Here is a 22,548-nt window from a genome sequence, read left to right as displayed (position 1 = left end):
TCTTTGTCCTCTTAACAATCAATCTACATAATGTATATTTATTTAAAGATAAATTTTTATGAACAAAAAATACATAAGATTTCACCCCTAGGTGGAATCTGAATAAACCAAATAGATAAAACAAAACAAAAAAATAAGCTGGGAGGGAGGGTTAATTTGGACAGTTTAAACTAGTAACTAGACCTTTCATGGTAAATATGGCATTGAATAAGGTATGAAGATGCAATCCTAAAAGTATGAAGATGTACTCCTAAAATTTAACATTCATACATGCATACATGAAAAAATAAAATTTATTTTCCTCTGTGGATTGTCCTAGGTTATCAATCAAATGTATAGGTAAAGCAGTGAGTCCAGTGTGTGGCTCATGGTGAATAGTCAATACACATTAGCTTTTATTTTATTAGCTTTTTATGGTCCATCACCATGACATTTATATTGCCTGCATTGTTCTTGTAAACAACTGCAGACCCTTTCAGGGTATGGGTGAACCATTATAAATAAATGTTCTCCAATTGATAGACATGAAATTGTTTCAAAGTTTACTTGGACAAATAATGCTGCAGGGGACTTTTTTTTGCAAAACAATGAAAACAATCTTTGTAGATATTTTAAAGTTTATTAGCAAAGAGTTGCATGTCATATTCTTTGGCTCAATTTCAGTCATTTAAATGATACCTCTCCATCTGTGCTTAGAAATTTTGTTTACTGACATGATGCAAGCTTTATGATACTTATTTAAATTGCCTTTTATTCATCAATCCTGTTATTTAGGTTCTCAAGTCAAGAATATGCTTTTTTTTTACCTTCAAGATAGCTTTTTATGCTGTGGATCTTTATGAAATGTTTGCACAAATGAACTGCCAAAGAGTTTATTTGTGGGAAGCTCACCCGGGAAGCAAATCTAGGACTTCCGTTGCACAAACGGTGAAACTGAGAGGAAAGTAGGCTTTCCTCAATATGTACAACTAGTTAGTGGGAGAACAGTGACTTGGTCCACACTAGCCAAGTTGTCTTAGTAAAATGGATAGAATCTGAGACATTCTCAATTACCACCCGTCCCACATATGTATTCAAGTAAAATAGGTATCGATCCCAGGGCAATCCCAAGCTCTAACATTGTGAAAACATTTCCATTAATATAGTTTTGTAGAAATCATGTTTGGTTATTAATGATATTTAACTAGGAGGTCTTTTGTTCTTGGCTCTGGTTCCTACTAAGAACATTTCAATGTACAATGGATGTGTATTATTTGGTGATTCTTTACAACTTTGTAGATAATCACTATGGTTTTTGGCAAGAAGATTTTGGTTAATTAAACTTGGACTTCATCATCCAGGAAAAATAGTGTCTATGATTGTCCCAACTTAGGAATATGTTCCACTTGATGAAATTAAATAAGCCATTTCTTTATTCTCAGCCAAATAGTTTTGTTTTGCTTTAATGTAACAATAAACACAGAATACTGGAGCAAATTTAAACTGGAACTCATTCTGGGTTCTTGAACAAATATCACCATTTATTTATTAATGACATATTTTACATCACGAATTCAAAGATGTCTAATCCTTAAATTAAACCACTTAAGTAGGAACAGACCCTGGGACTGTTTTTATCCTTATACACTTTCAAAAGTTATATAAAAGGGAAAATAAAATGGAAGCCCAGTTTTTCAAGAAACAATTTTCCTTAGATTCTACATGTAATTAGGTAATACAAAAATTAAAATAACACCCAATTCCAGCAAACCCATCGTCCAAAATTTTCAGAAGGCAGTTATGAGAACTATACTTTAAATATTCAAGCGACTGAGAATCCCTTTCTGTAGTTTTATTTTTAAAACTGTGTGTGACAAGACTTTATAGAAAGGTAGCATAAGAATGATTTAATAAGAGAATAAGATATTCACAAACATGTATTCATCCAGCCATCCCTCTGGAGTGTCATTTATTTAGCAGGCACTTCTGAGTTCTTACTAAGTATCAAGCCTCTGAGGTCATTGAAGAAACAATGATGAACTTTCTGGAACTTACTATCTTGGGAGGTGATATTCATTTATTTATGTAATAAAATAAATACTATTCAATAAGACAAGCCAAGGATGACTTGGTATAATCCAGTGTGGCTAGTGGAGTTTTAAAAATGTGACGCCGGTGCTAAAACTGCATAAACTGGGTTAAAGGGAGGTGGGGAGTCAGGTAGAGGAGATCTTGAGGAGCAAGGGAACACAATGTGCTTCCAGATGGAAACCAGGTCAGGAACGCTGGAATCCAGAGCCAGGAGGGCACATAAGAAAAGAATAATTAGGGCCAAGGACTCTAGGTGGGGAAGAATGTAACCTGTCCTGAGACTAAAGGGTAATTTCATATGACATAGACTCTCAATATCTGCAGAGGAGAGGCGGAAGTTTTAAAGGGAAAAGTAGGTTGAGTTTGTAATATAGTGAGGTTCCCTGACATGTTAAATAGTCCAGGTGTGCTAAAAACAAAAGGTTATTGATCTTGGAGGTTGCTTTTACAAATTTACATTTGTTAAGAGTTGAGGCATTATTTTTGTTTTTAAAGAAAGGGCGAAAAAAGTAACTGTCAGGACAGAAAATGGGCTCCTTGAAGGTTACAGTGCACAGACTCAACCCAAGTCCCCGCCCAGAGATTAATACACATCCTGTGCATCTTTATATGGGAGTAGTTGCGAGAATGTGTGCGGCCTAGGAGCTTAGCCACTTTCTTTTCATCACCGATGCTGTTTATTGTTGCTTTCCATGTTTTTGCTTCCTTGAGATGTCACCCAAGCAGTACAAAATGACATGGGGAAAAATAAAAACATCTCTTTTTTATAGTTAGGTTAGAGTAACAGATGGCCATGATCACTCGGCAAAGACAAATAGCTCAGTTATAAACACGACAGGCTAGAGACTGTGCGTGAGGAAGGGTTTTGCCAGGATCCCCATTCATAGCTGGCTCTGGAAAAAGAGCAATCTGCTTTCACAGTCTTCAGCTTCCCCAAAGGAGGGATGCTTGAATACCTGCTCTGGAAGGAGTTGTTGAGATTGGCAGAAGGAGAGAGAGCATGTGCTGAAATGCATCTTTCCTGGGGCTGTGGTAGGAAAACCCCAATAAAGACTCAGCTTTCCCACTCCATCTCTCTCCAAGTCCCACCAATTTTGTTTCTTCAACTTGTCTCCCTTTATTTCACCATCTCTTACTTCTATTATCTTCTCCATTGTTCAATACCTCCTGATTTCAATACTTACATGTGCAAGACAATCTCCAAAAATTAAAATGAGCAAAGGATAAAGAGATAAATTTAATTATATTTTTCCCTATGTCTTCTTAAAAGCATAGTACATTTTCCAGCACTATTGAGGTATGCTTAACAAAATTTTGAGTATTTAGAATGTAAATACAAAACCCTCCAAGCCCGAAGGCAATGGTGGGATATAGTGAAAAAACTCACTGAAATGAATACTTCTCCAAGAATACTCTATCCGGCTAAACTCTCACACAAACTCAAAGGAATGGTACACTATTTTCTGGATAAACAGCAGCTCAGGAACTTCATAGACTCAAAACCAAACCCAAAAGAAGAACTAAAGGGGATACTATAAGACAAGACAAACCCTACAAGCACAAGAAACCCTTACAGAAAGATAACACAAAAGTTGATTACTTGATCACTTGACTTCCCGTTAATCGGCAATTTGCTCGAGTGGGCGCCAGTAACGTCTCAATTTGTCCCTGTCGCGTGCTAGTGTAGCCCAATGGTATCTGTTCGCTCTAGGAATATGAAGAGCCTCAAACCGATTGTTCATGATCTTGATGAAGAAGTCTGACCATCTGGTGGGTGGGTGGCCACACGGTCTTTTGACATCCCATGGAATCCAGTCCGTAACAGCTCTAGTCCAGCGGTTGTCTTTAAATCTCATTACATGACCAGCCCATCTGATTTTTGACACCTTGGCAAATAAGACAGCATCCCTGATTCTTGATCGTCAATGGAGGTCAGAACTCCGGATTCTTTCTCTCGTTTGAGTGAAACGTGATATTCCAAGCATAGCTCTTTCAATTCCTCTTTGGGAGACCCAAAGAATGTTATCATTCTGTTTGCATAGGGCCCTGGGCTCTGAGGCGTATGTTAATGCAGGAAGAACAGTGGAATCAAAGAGATGTGCCTGGAGCCAGAGGTTCTTCGTCCTCTTAGCTATTTCTTCGACGTTCTTGAAGAAGTTCCAAGCCGCTCTCTTCCTCCTGTGCAGCTCGGGTGCCAGGTCATTTGTCATGTTGACTTCTCGACCTAGGTACACATAGCTGTTGCATTCAGAGATGGTCGTTCTGTTGAATGCAAATGGGGCATCAGGAACGAGGCTGTTTCTTATAAACATTGTCTTCTTAAGATTCAGCTGTAGTCCGACCTTTCCACACTCACGGTTGAAGTTGGCCAGCATTTGTGCCGCTTGGCTAATGTTTGGTGTTATTAAAACAATGTCATCAGCAAAGCGGAGGTGGTGTAGTTGCCGACCATCTATCTTCACTCCCTTTCCTTCCCATTCCAGTCGTCGCATGATGTTCTCGAGGGTGGCACTGAAGAGTTTCGGTGAAATGGTATGACCCTGCCGAACCCCTCTCTTGATATCAATGATTACTTCTTTGTAGAATGGTGAGATCCTGGTAGTGAGTCCGTAATACAGCTCACGGGGGATCTTGATGTATTGAGCTTGAATGCCCTGCTTGGCTAGGGCTTCAATGACCACTTCCGTTTCAACAGAATCAAAGGCCTTTTTTTTAAATCAATGAACGTTAGACAGAGTGGCATCATGAACTTCCTAGAAACCTCAGGATGGATATGTCGTTCCCAATGTTCTCCCTTCTGAAATCTGACACGCCATTTCATCAGTTAAACAAACAGCACCCGGCCCAGACAAGGTCATACCTGAACACCTGAAGAACCTGCCGTCAGTACTCATCAGTACTCTGGCTTGGCTCTTCACATGTTACCTGTCTGAATGCAAGGTTCCGTACCAATGGAAAACCAGCAGAACTGAACTGCTGTACAAGAAGGGAGACATCCATGACATTGGCAACTATCGCCCGATCTGCCTATTGTCTGTCATCTACAAGTTGTTCACTCGAGTCATCCTAAATAGGACTGGCAGAACACTAGATGAAGGACAACCATGCAAGCAAGCCGGGTTCCGCAAAGGATTCAGCACCATCGACCATATCCACATGATAACCAAGCTCATTGAGGTTTCTCGGGAGTTCAAGATGCCGCTCTGTCTTCTAACACAAAATACATAACAATAATGTCCTTCAACGTCAATGGTCTAAATTCAACACAGAGTGGCAAAATGGATTCAGAGACAGAACCCAAAATTCTGCTACCTACAAGAAACTCATCTGAACAGTCAGAGCAAACACAGACTCAAAGTTAAAGGATGAAGCACCCCGGGACGTCCTCTAAGACTCTGGGTCGCCCACCAGCCCTGAGCCTTTTCCTGTTTGTTCCCAACGCTGCGCCGGTCTTCTTCCCCTCCCAGGTCAGTTAAGCTGCCAGTACTCACACCAGGCTTTCTTCACGCAAGAGCCCCGGGGTGTCTTCTAGGATTCTGGGTCACAACCAGCCCTGAGCCTTTTCCTGTTCCTCCACAACGCTCTGCCAGTCCTCTTCCCCTCCCAATTGGTACCGCCCCTCCCAGAGTACCTAAGGGGGCATGGCCTCTTCATAAGTGGGCATGGCCTCAGTAGAGGTGGGCGTGACCTAATTTAAGACAGGCAGACACTGCAACGGCTGCAAGTAGTTTAGTCGTACCAAGAAATCTACTGTAATATTTCAGTCCGCATACCTCCACACCAACATGAAGAAACAATGCAAATCCCCACCATGTGGGAATGAAGATGAAAAGAGGCCAGAAGCCTCAGTAGGTACTACTTACCTAAAGGGCCTCCCTGAGAAAGAATTCAGATATGAAGTCAAGAAGATGTTCAATGAAACAGTCAGACAGATATCCAGTAAATAAAAGGAGGACACGAAAGAAACAATCGAGAAAATATGGGAAGAACTGAGAGCAGAAATTGGAAAACTAGGCACAGAAATGTCACGAATAAAAGATTTCGTAGATGAAATAAAAAACTCAGTCTGTGCCCTCAGCATTAGAATGGCCACAGCTAAAGACAGAATCAGTGAGCTGGTATATCAGCTGCACCAAGCCAACAGGCAACAACAAACAATGGCAAGAGACCTCAAAATAGCTGTAGAGCGAATCAGAGTCCTACGAGATGATTCCAAGAGGAACAACATTAAAATCACTGAAGTACCAGAAGGTCAGGGAAACAATCCCAATGAAAAAGCCACGGTCAAACAAACCATTGCTGAAAAATTCCCAGAGCTGGACAATGCAGCCATTCAGATTCAGGGAACCCGAAGGGTACCAGCTAAAAGAGACCCTAACAAAAACACTCCAAGACATATCATATTTAGAATGATGGATGCCACCCATAGAGACATAATACTGTAAGCAACAAGGTAAAAGAAGGAAATCATATACAAAGGAGCACCCCTTAGAATCACAGCAGACCTATCAGAGGAAACCCTCAAAGCCCAAGGGCAATGGTGGGGTATAGCGGAAAAACTCACTGAAATGAATGCCTTACCAAGAATACTCTATCTGGCTAAACTCTCACTTAACCTTGAAGAACGGTACACTATTTTCTAGATAAATAGCAGCTCAGGAACTTCATAGACTCAAAACCAAACCTAAAAGAAGGGCAAAAGGTGTTACTGTAAGACAAGACAAACCCCACAAGCACAACAGACCCTTAAAGAAAGATGACATAACCTCATAACAATAATCTCTCTCAACATCAATGGTCTAAATTCACCAATTAAAAGACACAGAGTGGCAAAATGGATTCAGGGACAGAACCCAACATTCTGCTGCCTACAAGAAACTCATCTGAACAGTCTGAGCAAACACAGACTCAAAGTTAAAGGATGCAAAACAAACCTGCAAGCAAACAGGTCCCTCAAAAAAGCTTAGGTGGCCAGACTCGTATCCAACAACATAAATTTCAGGTTGAAAAAGATTAGAAGGGGTAGTGAGGGCCATTTTCTATTCATCAAGGGATACATACAACAGGAAGAAATCACACTCTTAAATACATACGCATCTAATGAGGGAACAGCTAAATATTTAAAACAACAACCAACAGATTTTAAGGAGGACATTGCTAGCAACACAATAGTAGCCAGAGACTTCAACATCACCTTATAACCTCTGGATAGATCAACAAGAATAAAACTCAGCAAGGAAACATTGGCTTGGAAGTAAGAAATAGAAGAGAGAGGGTTTATAGACCTATACAAGGCTTTACACCCCAAAAAGAAAGAATACACATTCTTTTCAAGTGCACACAAAACATTTTTCGAAGCAGACCATGTACTAGGCCACAAAACATACCTCAATATAGTCAGGAAGATAGAAATGGTATCAACAATCTTTACAGAACACAATACACTGAAGACAGAAGTGAATCACACACAGACACGAAGAACCAAATCAAACACCTGGAAATTAAACAACTCAATATTGAACAACGAATGGGTCAGGAAGGAAGTCAAGGATGAAATCAAAAGATACCTGGAAACAAAGAGAATGAAGAGATAAGCTACCAGAACCTATAGGATGCAGCTAAAGCTGTGTTAAGGGGTAAATTTATAGCTCTGCAAGCATTTCTTAGGAAGGAAGAAGGGTCCCAAATAAACAACTTGACTTCGAAGCTTAAGATCTTGGAAAGGACCCACAAAAGCAGCCCAAACCATGCAGAAGGAAAGAGATCATAAAACTTAGAGCATAAATCAACAACATGGAAACCAAACAAACAGTCCGAAAGATCAATGAAACCAAGAGCTGGTTCTTCAAGAAAACAAACAAGATAGATAAACCACTAGCAACAATCACCAAAAAAAAGAGAAAGAGAGAACCCTTGTAAACCAAAACAGAAATGAGAAGAGGGTTATCACAAAAGAAACAAAAGGACTTCAAAAGATCACGAAACTACTTTGAAAGTCTGTATGCCACAAAACAAGAGAACCTAGAATAAATGGGTAAAGTCCTGGATGCCTATACTCTCCCAAGGCTGAATCAAGAAGATCTAGATTACCTGAATAGTTCTATTAACATCATGGTTATTGAAACTATAATCAAAAGTCTTCCCAAAAACAAAAGCCCAGGTCCAGATGGATTCACTAGCGAACTTTTCCAAACATTTAAAGAGGACCAATTGCCATTTCTTCTCAAGCTTTTCCAGAAAATTGAAGAAACAGAAACTCTCCCAAACAGGTTCTATGAAGGCATATCTCTATAATACCAAAAGGAAACAAGATATCACAAGAAAAGAAAACAACAGGTCAATATCCGTGATGAAAACGGACGCGAAGATTCTCAATAAAACATTAACAAATAGATTCCAACAACTATTAAGAAGATCATACACCATGACCAAGTGAGACTCATCCCAGGGATGCAAGGATGGTTTAATATTCGGAAATCAATCAACATAATCCATCATAACAACAAAAGAAAAGATAAAAACCATATGATCAAATCAATAGATGTAGAGAAAGCTTTTGACAAGATCCAGCATCCGTTTATGATGGAAACCCTTGCCAAAATGGGTATAGAGGGGACTTTCCTCAATATAGTCAACTCAATATAAACAACTCAATGTTGAACAACGACTGGGTCAGGAAGGAAGTCAAGGACGAAATCAAAAGATACCTGGAAACAAAGATACCACAAGCCACAGTAAGCATCATTCTCAATGAGGGAAAAATGAGAGCCTTCCCTCTAATATCAGGGATGAGACAAGGATGCCCACTCTCTCCACTGCTGTTCAATATAGTATTGGAAGTACTTGCAATAGTGGTTATGCAAGAAAAAATTATTAAGGGCATTCAAAAAGGAAAGGAAGAAACTGAGCTCTCACTATTCTCAGATGATATGATACTGTACTTAGAGAACCCTAAAACCTCTACCAAGAAACTTCTAGAAACAATAGACTTGTATAGTACAGTTGCAGGCTATAAAATCAATACACAAAAGTCCATGGCTTTCCTATACGCAAATAATGAGAGAGAAGAAAGTGACATAAAACAAAAATCCCGTTCACAATTATGCCTCAGAAAATCAAGAACCTAGGAATCAGCTTAACTAAGAAAGTAAAAAACCTGTACAAAGAAAACTACAAAACGCTACTTCAGCAAATAAAAGAGGACATAAGAAAAATGGAAAGATATCCCCTGCTCATGGATCGGGAGAATTAACATTGTCAAAATCACAATACTCCCCAAAAATTGTACAAACTCAATGTGATCTCTACAATGATATCCATAAAATTCTTCAAAGAAATAGAGCAAACTCTCCTGAAATTCATATGGAACAATGAGCCCCCAAAAATAGCTAAAGCAATTCTTGGGAAAAAGAAAATGGGAGGAACCTAGCTCTCTAAATTCAAACTCTACTACAAAGCAGAAATAATTAAAACAGCATGGTACTGGAACAAAGGCAGAGTTGCAGACCAACGGAACAGTGTTGAATATACTGACATCTCCCCCCAAACATATGATCATCAAATCTTTGATAAGGGAGCAAGAAATATGAAGTGGAACAAGGAAAGCCTCTTTAACAAATTGTGCTGGCAAAACTGCACAGCTACATGCAAAAAATGGGCTCAGATCTCTGCCTAACAGCATGTACAAATGTAAAAACAAAATGGATTAAATATCTCAACCTCAGACTGAAATCCATAAGGTACATTGAAGACAAAGTTGGCAAAACCCTCCATGACATTGAAGCTAATGGTATCTTCAAAGATGTCACGCCACTGGCCAAGCAAGTGAAAACAGAGACAGACAAATGGAATTATCTTAAACTAAGAAACTTCTGCACCTCAAAAGAAACAGTGACCAAAATACAAAGACAGTCTACAGAATGGGAAAGGATATTCACCCATTACCCCATTCAGCAAGGGGTTGTTATCAAGGATATACAAAGTACTGGTTAAACTCCACAAGAAGAAAACATCCAACCCCATCAAAAATGGGGCAATGAAATGAACAGAAGATTTCTCAAAAAAGAAATTTGAATAGCAAAAAGGTACATGAGAAAATGCTCTACGTCATTAATCATCATGGAGATACAGGTCAAAACAATAATGAGATATCATCTCATACCACAGAGACTGGCCCACATCCAAAAGAACAAAAGCAACCTGTGTTGGTGCGGTACGGATGTGGCGAGAAAGGGATCTTCCTTCACTGCTTGTGGGAATGACGACTGATTCAGCCCTTTTGAGAAACAGTATGGACGATTCTCAAAAAAGTAGAAGTTGAGCTCCCATTTGACCCAACAATACCACTCATGGGAATATATCCCGGAAAGACAAAAGAGTATAGTCGAAATGACATCTGCACTTCTGTGTTCATAGATGCACTGTTCACAATAACCAAAATCTGGAAAAAAAAACGAGTGTTCATAAAGAAACTTTGGTACATCTACACAATGGAATACTATGTAGCTGTTAGAAAAGATGTTGATCACTGTTGATCACTGTCCTCCCGTTGTTCATTGATTTGCTCAAGCGGGCCCAGTATAGAAAAGATGAAGTCATGAAATTTACATACAAGTGGTACTACATGGAAAGTATCATGCTAAGTGAAATGAGTCAGTAGGAGAGGGACAGACATAGAAAGACTGCATTCATCTGGGGAATACAAAGTAACAAAATAGGAGACTAACACCCAAGAATAGCTGAGATAAGTACCGGGAGGTTTACTCCATGGCTTGGAGGCCAGCCGCACATGCTAGGGGAAAGGGCAGCTCAGATAGAGAAGGGAGCAACAAGTAAAGGGTGTTGGGAGGATCCTCTCAAGATGGGAGATGCATGCTGAAAGTAGACTATAGACTGAACATGATTGCCACTCAATGCCTCTTTTACAAACCACAGCACCCTAAAGGAGAGAGAAAACAAAAGGGGTTTCAGAAGCGGGGTGGGATGGGGGGGATAGGGGGTTGGCAGGAATACTGGGATCATTGGTGATGTAGAATGGGCACTTGTGGAGGGATGGGTACTTGATCGTTGTATAACTAAAACACAAGCACAAAAATTTGTAAGTCTACAACTGTAGCTCATGGTGTTTCACTAATAATAATTTTAAATTTTTTATTAATTAATTTATTAATTAATAAAACAAATAAAAAATAATAAAAGAAAATAAAATATAAGTACATGCTGTATCTATATATTTACATATATACATTTAATATATATTTGTACTATATACACACATGCCTATGTTATATATGTACAGATGTATACATTGAAGGGATTTTTACCATCTAGTGAATGAACACATATATCATCTGAATATTTTAAATTTATTTTTATCATGATAAACTTAAGTTCTATTCTCCTAGAAAAAATCAATTATATAATATAATTTCATAAATTTCAGTGGTTATTCTAACTTCCTGAGAATTTGTCATAAAATTAAAAATTCGTGCCCTTTTTCAACATCTTTCTATTTCATGCATCTCCCAGTAAACCACTTTTTATTCTTTTCTCATTTTTAACTTTATTTTAGGTCTCCATGATTTACAATAATGTTAATATTAGGGGTTAATGCATATAATATTCCAATCACACATGCTCTTTTAATTTTCTTCTACCTATCCTATGCATTTGACTTTTTAAATTAAAATTCCATGTATAAATGATACTATGCTGTATTTGTTTCTGTTTTGTCAGTATAATGAATGTCCTTATGGTCTATCCACGTTTCCACAGGTAGTTGGTTTTGTTCTTTCTAGTGACTTCATAGTGTTCACATATATAACATATCATATTATCTATATCATATATCCAATATTTATTTATCTAGTGATAGTTACTTTATGTATTAACTAGCATAAACTCAAAGCTATAATAAGCTTAGGGTGCAGTTATATCTTGACAACCTGTTTTTACCTCCTTTTGGCAATACCTAAAAGTAGTATGGCAGATAACATCTATGTTATTTTAATAGTGCTTCAATACTTTTCTCTCTTTTGAAATAGCTTATTTCTTTTCTAGGTTCTAAACTGCACCAAAATCACCTTTCTGAAATGCAGATGTGACCATGATATGCTCCCATTAAAAACCCAATGAAGATTCTGTGTTGCCTTCAGTCAACAACCCAAGATTCTGTTTGTCATAAAATAGTCACCAGAAATCAATCTTTCCTAATTTATAACTCTACTGAATACCTCTAAATCATAGACCTATTACTATACTTCTGTTCAGTGACCAATTTACGTTTCTATGATTATCCTAACCATTCAAAAACCTGTACTTGCCCATTCAATATTGCTTTTACTCCATCACTTTCCTTGTTCCTATGCACCCATTAAAACCCAATTCAGCATTTCCTTTCTATAAGGTCTCCTTTGAGCTTGCCATCAACAGCAGTGAGTAATAACCTAATCTTTTAAAGCATCTATATGTCTTCTACACAATTCTGTGCTTTCTCTATTAATAATTGTAATATGTTGTAATTATATGCTAATGTGACAACCCTCCATTATTTAAGGGCTTCCTGGAGAAAATGAGGATTCTTCCTTAATCATCATTTATCCCCAGAGGTAATTACAAACTCTCTAAGTAGCAACACTTACAGCAAATATTTATGGAGTTACGATGAGTCAGAAGCTAAGGACGCCTTTCAATGGCGAGATCACGGTATGGCTCAATATAGTTCTTTGGATTCCAAGGTCCTCATCATAAGAGTTCTAAGGTGCTTATCATATAGCTCACTTGCTGATTCATAAATGATGTGAACTACAAATTGTACCCTTGACTTGAGATGAACTTAAGAGATAAGAATACAAGGACCATATTTTTGAGGTCCACAAGCATCGTTATAACGCAGTAAGTTTTGATTAAAGATCTGCTGCCCCCAAACTTGTGCTGAAAAATGAACCAAACACTTGCTTCAGTGTATTGCTTTACATTATTCAAAATCTATTTTTTCCAATATTTAAACTAAAAGATAGTAGTGTTTTGATCACTAATTATTTCATTCCTTGAAAATCAAAGTTCAAGTAGAGACTGACCACTCTACCAGGTGGTCTGAATACTAGGCTGAGCATACTGTGTGAGAGAAAGAACATGAGCCTACAAGTCAGAAATGCTCCAGTCCCTGTTCTCCTACTCTTTCTCTGTAGGAACATGACCAATACTCTCCCTGTTTTTGAATAATAGTTTTTCCATATTGAAGTTGGTACAAATGATACGAATGAGCATTTTTTTTTCTCTTCGGTGTATGCTAAGTCTATGACTCTGTAATTCCCTACTCATCATCTTCTCTAAATATTATGCTCTACAATACCGCTCCTGGTAATATATCCCAGAGAGGCAAAAAATCACAGTAGAAATGAAATCTACACTTTTATGTTCATTGCTGTTCTGTTTACAATAGCCAAAATCTGGAAACAAAAAACCCGAGTTCCCAAGAACAGTTGGCTGGTTAAAGAAACTTTGGTACATCTACACCATGGAATACTATGCAGCTGTTAGAAAAGATGAAGTAATGAAATTTGCATATAAGTGGCTCAACATGGAAAATATCATGTTAAGCAAAATGAGTCAAAAAGAGAGGGACAGGCATAGAAAGATTGTACTCATCTGTGTAATATAAAGATTGTACTCAGTTGTGGAATTTAGAATGGGAGATTAACTCCTAGGGATAATAGAGATAAGGACCAGGAGGTCTACTGCATGGCTTGGAAACTGGCCTCACATGCTGGGGGAAAAGGCAGCTCAGATAGAGAAGGGAACACCAAGTAAAGGATGTTGGAAGGACCCATTCGGGTTGAAAGATGCGTGCGGAAAGTAGACTATAGACCAAACACAGTGGCCACTCAATACCTCTTTTGCAAACTACAACAACCAAAAGGAGAGAGAACAAAAGGAAATGCCCTTCTCCTAGAGGCAGGTTGGGGTTGGGGGGATGGGGTGGGAGGGGTGGGAAGGTATTAGGAACATTTGTGAAGGAGAATGGGCACTGGTGGAGGGATGGGTAAATGATTATTGTATGACTCAAATACGAGTAAGTTTGCAACTGTACCTCATGGTGTAGCACTGTAGCACTGTCCTCCCATTGTTCATCTATTTGCTCTAGTGGGCCCAGTAACATTATGAGACTTGTCACTGTGTTTGGCATATCTAATACGTCATGGGTAGCTTGCCAGGCTTTGCCATGTGGGCGAGATATTCTCAGTAGCTTGCCTGGCTCTCCGAGAGGGGCAGAGGAATCAAACCCGGGTCACCTGGGTAAGCCACCTGCAAGGCAAACACCCTACCCGCTGTGCTATCGCTCCAGCCTGAAATAAATAAATATTATGCTCTACTTTGAATTGATTATGATTCGGAGAGCCCGGCAAGCTACCGAGAGTATTCAATATGCCAAACACAGTAACAACAAAGTCTCCAATGGAGATGTTACTGGGCCCGCTCGAGCAAATCGACGATCAACGGGAGGGCCTTTCCCTTTACCTTTTAATTTGAATTGAAGCAAATCCTCTGCCAAACTTGTAGATATAAACCAAGAGAAGTATCTGAGGTTTCTCCCCTCAAACTAATTGGAAGAGGTGCTTTTTATTTATTTTTTGAGTGTAGTACCTGGGGGTGGGGTTGTTCAATAAATAGAGCTGCAAACAGTTTCTGGGGTCAAGTTCTTCAAATATCATGTGACAATAGACAAGTTACTGGAAAAGTTAGAGATGGCTCTGGAGTTAAATGATTGAAATCACACTCAGCTCTGCCAAGTACAAAACCTGAAAGAAGAGCATGTCTCTCAATATCACAATGAGGACAATCATGGAGCATTATAGCTTAATCTTATCTTTTGAACAAATGTGTTATATTGGTTCAAACAATTTCAGCATACTGTAAAATGTCTCAAAATAGTATTACTCTTGTATATAACATTAATCAAAATACTGCTTCATTTAACATCAAAGAAAACTAAGACCCAAAGAAGCACTATGATATTTCTGTGGTCACAGAGCAACCCCTTCAAGGGTAAAAGAATGTAATGCCAAATACCAAAGAATAACTGTCACAGCAACTGATATTTGTATAACATTTTAGGTATGCAAGTGTCATCAGACGGTGACATTTATTCTTTACACCTTACAGAAGAGAAACCAGATTTGGAGAGGCTTGGTGATTTCCCAAGGTTGCACAAGTAATTCATACAAAACTGATATACAATCCTAGATAAGTGAATATCAAAGCCTCTCTTTGTTACATTAAACTCACCAGGTTGAGAGTAAATACAAGAGATTCCTCCCGCCTCCTCCTGTGGATCCCTAAATTCTTGGCACTACAATCAGTTCCACAAGAAAGTTTGGAGTTCAGAGTATAGCAAGATCTCTTTAACCTTTCGAGTGTCTCTGCATCTTTCAATCATTCATCCTCCAGTTACTCCCAGTGAAAGGCAGGTGTTGGCCCTAATTGGACTTAGCAAAAGTGTATCCACTCCCCCTTCAGGGTCCCGCTTGAGTCTGTCTCCCCAAGTGCTCCTTTGAGCCCACTGAGAAACCATGAAGTTTTCTGATCCTTGTATCCCCAAGCAGATGTGCAAGGACATTTGCTCTCTTAATGGCATGCTCAAGACACGCTATCTCCCTATCAGCTTCCCTGAAACATGCATTATCCATCCGTCCTTGAGACAGGTTCCCCAGTGCAGTGATTAAAACAGTCCTGTGTTGGATAAAACCGATGCAATTTTCCAAAAGTCATCATCTCGGCATTTCCCCTGCCACAGCAGAGCACCTCGCCTCCAATTTCTGGGCTTACTCATTTGTTTTCCTTCCAACTATCTTGGAGACACTCTTTCCAGTGACCTCTGCTAAAGGAAAGGAACAGTACACTCTTATCCTGACATTATGCAGGCACAGTGACAAATTGGTCTATTTTTTATGCTTGACAGAAATGCTAGGGGTGGGAAAAGGGAGGAACATATTAACTTATGATATCTTTGACCACTAGTAGGTAGAGTTTGGAAAAATATTTTTCCTTTATTTTTGCTTAAATCTGCTTAAGCCTGTTGTCATGCATTCTTTAATTAGTTCTGTAATATGATATATTCAAAGTATGCTCAATTCCTACTAGACTTGGAGAGGCAATATGACCTACTGTCCTCAACTTCTCTTGTTAATATTTCTTCCCAACCTATACTTTTAAGTAACAAAATCACGCTTCAAGTTATTTATTAGTGAAATGTAGAATTTATGCTTACTTCACCTTTTATTTGTTTTCTATTTGCCAATGTCAAGGAATCCTATTGATTCTTCTTTAGAAATTTACAATTTTTTAAACCTCTCTTTATATGCCTACCTATGGCCTTTATATGAGTCTACCCACAAGTAACTTCTTATGTGTAGAATTTTTGCTATTCCAGTCATATTTCCTCATACTGTATATTCATTTTTGTTTTGTGTTGGATTTCAATGAGTGTAAATCAGGGTGGATTGATGTTTGTTCTCATCCATGTGGGTATTGTATTGGTGTTCTTCCTTGAAAGGTGCAGTTCATTCTAGGTGTAGTTTTGTCTACCGTGTATCTCAAACCAGAAAACAATGAAGTGAGCTAAAAATGGGTGGGACAGTACAAGTGTATCTCTTGTGCTGAGGATGAAGTCTAGATGGTTGGGATATAATTTTATGGAGAGAATCGTATGATGTTATTATCCATTCATAAATAAAACAGAAGGTAGAAAGGAGAAATCAGAATAGCAATCAGCTAAATCATTCATTACTGGACTGTGTCTGTTTTTTGTTCTTATACTATTCTAAAGCTCATCCCTCAATAATCTAATATTTTACTCATCTTTATCCCTGTACAATACTGTAAGCTCCTCATGGAAAAGAATTCTGCCTTTTCTAATCAGTATAACTAACCATAGCCCATGGCTGACTTCTCTGTGTTGTGTTTCTTAATAGATGCTTCATGCTTTTCAATTTATCAGAATTGTAGCAGCTTTAAAGGTTAAAGACTTTATAGCAACTTTTAATTGAAAATAACATTTTTTTCTTTCCTATGTTCAGTTTTGCTTTGTACTTACTTTGTATTCTGATTTTTTAAAATTAACTAGTCTAAATTCTGTTAATGAAAACCTAAAGGAAGGGAAAACTATCCTGCTAGTAGGGTATAACAATAATTTGTAGGAATATTGAGTTTAAAAAACATTTCATTCCAGGCCAAAAAAATACACAATAAAAGATACAACTTTTTGGAAAACTGTGTGGTCAGTTGTTCAGACTTCCAGTGAAAAAACATATTTATATTTATTTGAAGGAGGTTAGATCATACCCAGTAAAACATATTACTGGGTCATTATTAAACGTTGTACTGTCTTCTCTTTCTCTCTGTCTCTGTCTTTGTCTCTGTCTCTGTCTCTCTCTCTCTGTCTCTCTCTCACTCTGTCTTAGTTCATGATGCCACTCTGTCTAACGTTCATTGATTTAAAGAAGGCCTTTGATTCTGTTGAGACAGGAGCGGTCATTGAAGCCCTGGCCAATCAGGGCATTCAAACTCAATACATCAGGATCCTCTGTGACCTGTATTACAGATTCACTACCAGGAAATCACCATTTTACAAAGAAGTGATCATTGATGTCAAGAGAGGGGTTTGGCAGGGTGATTCCATTTCACCAAAACTCTTCAGTGCCACCCTCGAGAACATCATGTGACGACTGGAATGGGAAGGAATGGGAGTGAAGCTAGGTGGTCGGCAACTACACCACCTCTGCTTTGCTGATGACATCCTTCTAATAACACCAAACATTAGCCAAGCGGCACAAAGAACCTCCAGCTCCGGGCACATCTCTTTGATTCCACTGTTCTTCCTGCATTGACATACGCCTCAGAGACCTGGGTCCTAAGCAAACTCGATGAGAACGCTATTTGGGTCTCCCTAAGAGGAATTGAAAGAGCTATGCTTGGAGTATCACGTTTCACTCAAATGAGAGAAAGAATCCGGAGTTCTAGCCTCCCATCGATGATCAAGAATCAGGGACTCTGTCTTGTTTGCCAAGGCATCAAAATCAGAAATGGGCTGGACACGTAATGAGATTTGGAGACAACCGCTGGACTAGAGCCGTTACTGACTGGATTCCCCAGGACGTCAAAAGACTGAGTGGCTGCCCACCTACCAGACGGTCAGACTTCTTCATCAAGATCCTGAATGATCTGTTTGAGGCTCTTAGTGTTCCTAAAACGAGCAGATGCCATTGGGCTACACTAGCACGTGACAGGGACAAATGGAGACATTACTGGCACCCACTCAAGCAAATTACTGATTAATGGGAAGTCAAGTGATCAAGTGAATGTCCCCAGTATCCCTCCTCCCACGATTCCACCTCTCCCCCCGCCTCTATGGCAGATAATTTCTCTCTTTCTCTCTACTTATGGGTATTATGGCTTGCAATACAGATAATGAGAGGCCATGATGTTTGGTCCTTTATCTACTTTCAACACACATCTCCCATCCTGAACGATCCCTCCAACTATCATTGACTTAGTGATCCCTTCTCTATCCCACTTGACAAGGCAACCTTCCAACCATGGAGCAATATTCCTGGCACTTGTCTCTACTGTCATTGGGTGTTAGTCTCATATTATGATATTTTATATTCCACAATTGAGTACAGTCATTCTATGTCTGTCCCTCTTTTTCTGACTTGTTTCACTTAGCATGCTACTCTCCATGACCATTTACTTAGAAGCAAATTTCAGGCTGGAGCGATAGCACAGCGGTAGGGCATTTCCCTTGCACACAGCCAACGTGGCCGACTGGAGATCGATTCCTCCGCCCCTCTCGGAGAGCCCGGCAAGCTACCGAGAGTATCTCGCCTGCACGGCAGAGCCTGGCAAGCTACCCGTGATGTACTCGATATGCCAAACACAGTAACAAGTCTCACGATGGGGACATTACTGGGCTCGCTCGAGCAAATCGATGAACAACGGAAAGGACCGTGAACCGTGACCATCTTTCCTAACAGCTGCATAGTATTCCATTGTATTGATGTATCAAAATTTCTTTGACCAGTAATCTGTTCTCAGGCACTCGGGTAGTTTCCAGATTCTTGCTATTGTGTACAGTGCTGCAATGAATGTACAGGTGCAGATGTCATTTCTACTGTGATTTTTTGCACCCTCAAGATTTATTTCCAGAAGTGGTATTGCTGGGTCAAATGGGAGCTCAATTTCTAGTTTTTTGAGAAACGTCCATATTTTCTTCCAAAACAGATGGACCAGTCGGCATTCCCACCAACAATGGAGACTCCCTTTCTCCTTACATTCTTGCCAACACCAGATGTTTTTGCTCTTTTGTATGCGTGTGAATCTCTGTGGTGTGAGACAATATTTCATTGTTGTTTTGATCTGCATCTCCCTGATGATTAGCAATGAAGAGCATTTTTCATGTGCCTTTTGGCCATTCGAATTTCTTTTTTGAGAAAGTTTCTGTTCATTTCATAGCCCCATTTTCTGATGGGATTGGATTTTTCTTCTTGTAGAGTTCAACCAGTGCCTTGTATATACTTGATATTAGCCCATTGTCAGAAGGGTATTGGGTGAATAAGCTTTCCCATTCCATTGGCTGTCAGACATCTTTTTCTTACAGTGGTAGGGCATTTGCCTTGCGTGTGGCCAGCCTGCCGAGCCAGGTTTGATTCCTCCGCTCCTCTCAGAGAGACTGGCAAGCTGCCGAGAGTATCTTGACAGCACAGCAAAGCCTGGCAAGCTACCCGTGATGTATTCGATATGCCAAACACAGTAACAAGTCTCACAATGGAGACATTATTTGGCCCGCTCGAGCAAACAGATGAACAACAGGAAGACAGTGCTACAGTGCTATTTCTTTTCTTTATTCCTTCTCTTCTTCTTTCTTTTTTCATTTTTTTCTTTCTCTTTCTTTCTTTCTCTTTCTCTCTTTCTCTTTCTTTCTTTCTTTCTTTCTTTCTTTCTTTCTTTCTTTCTTTCTTTCTTTCTTTCTATTTCTGGCTTCTTTCTCACTGCTGGGAATCAAACACAGGGTCATTTCACACACTGTCCTTTTGTATTCCTGAAATCTCATTTTAGAAAATTGACTAAGTCACATATTGAGTGTGTCTTTCTCTGGGTATACCTAAGCTCCCCTGCACATCTAAATGTAGATGAAATTAGTCAAACATGAGAATATCTGAGTTATATCATTTTTTTGGTATTTAACTATCAGCATGTTGTGTAAATGTGGAGTTGTAACTCTGTGAAATATGGGCATTCTAAAATATGTTCTTAAAATTTGCACTATTTGCAAAACAGGTATATTATGCAGGTCCTCATGCACTACATTTTGTACTTCTTGTCCTGTGCTAGAAACATTTTCCTTTATTGTTACTGCTTTTTAAACTTTATTTTTAAAACTTAAAGAAAATATACTTATTTGTACAATTTGTCTCAAATTCATTCCAAGTTGTAAATTTGTTTTCAATTTAAATTATACAATTAAAAAGCAAATAGATTAAACTACATCCTTGACTTCCAATGGTTTTCCTTGTTTTGTCTCATACTAGCTATGGTTTTCTCTAGTCCTCTTCATTATCCGAATTAGAAGGCTGCTATGTAGGGAAGGCAAGAGTTCAGGCATTTTGAGGTCATGAGGCAATTCAAATTAAGGGGGAGGAAAAAAAGGGAAGTGTGGCAGAGTCTCCTGCCCCCGCGCCTAGCTGTCCTCACCAGGGTCCCTTAGAGGGGGACGGGTTGAGTTTCTCTCCCCGCCCCAAGCAGAGCCCCGGCAGAGCCCTGAAGACCTCCGGAACCAGCCACAACCATGCTGAGACCACTCTCCACACGCATGAAGGTATCAGCAGAGGAACAAAGGCATACGGGTCCCAGGATGAGGTCTCCAAGCCTACTCGGATCGGGGATGAGCATCCTCCACCCAGATCCTCCATCTTCCAGTAGGCGGGGTTCACTCCCACCAACTGCCCCCCCCCCTCCCCACGCACTGTGTAATCCCATCAATGGCCAAGACCCAGAGACTATAAAACCCAGCTCTGGGAAGCGCGCATGACATCTTATTATCTCATTCTTGCTTTGACAACCTGGCAGGATACTGAGTGTAGCCTGCCCATGTGGCAGAGTCTGGCAAACTCCCCGTGGCATACCCAATATGCCAAATACCAGTAACAATGATGGATCTCATTCTCCTAACCCTGAAAGAGACTTGAATGTGGCACTTTTTAGAATCTCAGGGCTAGAACGAAGGAGACATTACTGGTGCCTGCTTGAGGCAATCGACAAACAACAGGATGATAGTGATCGTGATCGTGTAGTCAAGTTTCCATGTTCATTAGAACAGTTATTATCTTTTTTCTGAATTTCCTTTGTGAATAGAAATTGTGCTAAAATATTTATTCACATTATCTTATTTACTTAAATTATCTTATTTAGTGAAAAATAACTCATGCCATTTTTGAATTCTGTAAACCCATTTTACAAGTAAAAAAACTAAAGCAAAGAGCTGTTTTATTCATGCCTAAGGCCAGAAACTATGGTTTTCATGCAGCAAGTGTGCTACAGAAACACAATTTGAACTGTGCCTTCTGCTACTTTAAACTCAATAATTTCTGGTCCAATGGTCTGTCAATATCCATGCCACTCTTCTTATGAGGCTATCCCTTGGAGTTCTAAGTTTTTCAAGGAGTCCATCATTCATCAGAACAGGGATACTGGATACAGAAAGAAAGACGAGATGGAAGGGAGGGCATAGCTCTGGAAGAAAGGGGAGGTTATTAAATGAAAGACCAAATCTGCCTCACAAACCCATATCTACAAGGCTGCTTTCTGACTTTTGTGATAAATCCTGTTCCCTCTAGTCACTTTCTTCAGCCACAGCTGTACACAACACAGTAATCACCATCAGAGGGGTCATCTCCAAATTGCAAAGGACAGCCCAGCAGAGGAAATTATAACAGATAACACATACTGCCTGTATATATCTGTCATGCAGACAAGGGCTGCATGCTGAATTTAACTCTGTTCCCTGTAGCTCTCCACAGCCTTCTGTTTCTTTTACAACTGCAATGGTTTCGGTCACATTTTCCCAAAACTCTCCCCTCTGGTCTCCATTTCTCTTTCTCTTCTTCCAATCTATTTTACTTAATTGGATTAATTTGTTTTCTAAATCACTTAATGTTTTACTTCTCTGCTAACAAAAATAAACAAACAAAAGGAATAAAGAACTGTAATAAAATGAAGCTAAGCCACGGATTCTTGCTACAAAGCACAGTATCACTATCCTTTGGTTATCTGGCCTGAGCTTAGGCTCTCTCTCCTCTCCTAGTAGACTCCCGACATTGAGCCTCTGCATCATGCACATGAGGACTGTGCCTCACTGCTTTTGCCCATACCACCCTCTCTGCCTAGAATGTGCTCAAATAATTATCAGTGTGCTGGTTCACC

The sequence above is a fragment of the Sorex fumeus genome, unplaced genomic scaffold, assembly GCF_029834395.1.
Source record: "Sorex fumeus unplaced genomic scaffold, SorFum_2.1 ptg000129l, whole genome shotgun sequence".
Classification (NCBI taxonomy): domain Eukaryota; kingdom Metazoa; phylum Chordata; class Mammalia; order Eulipotyphla; family Soricidae; genus Sorex; species Sorex fumeus.
The sequence above is the reverse complement of the archived record's forward strand: the minus strand, read 5'-3'. Positions refer to the sequence as shown.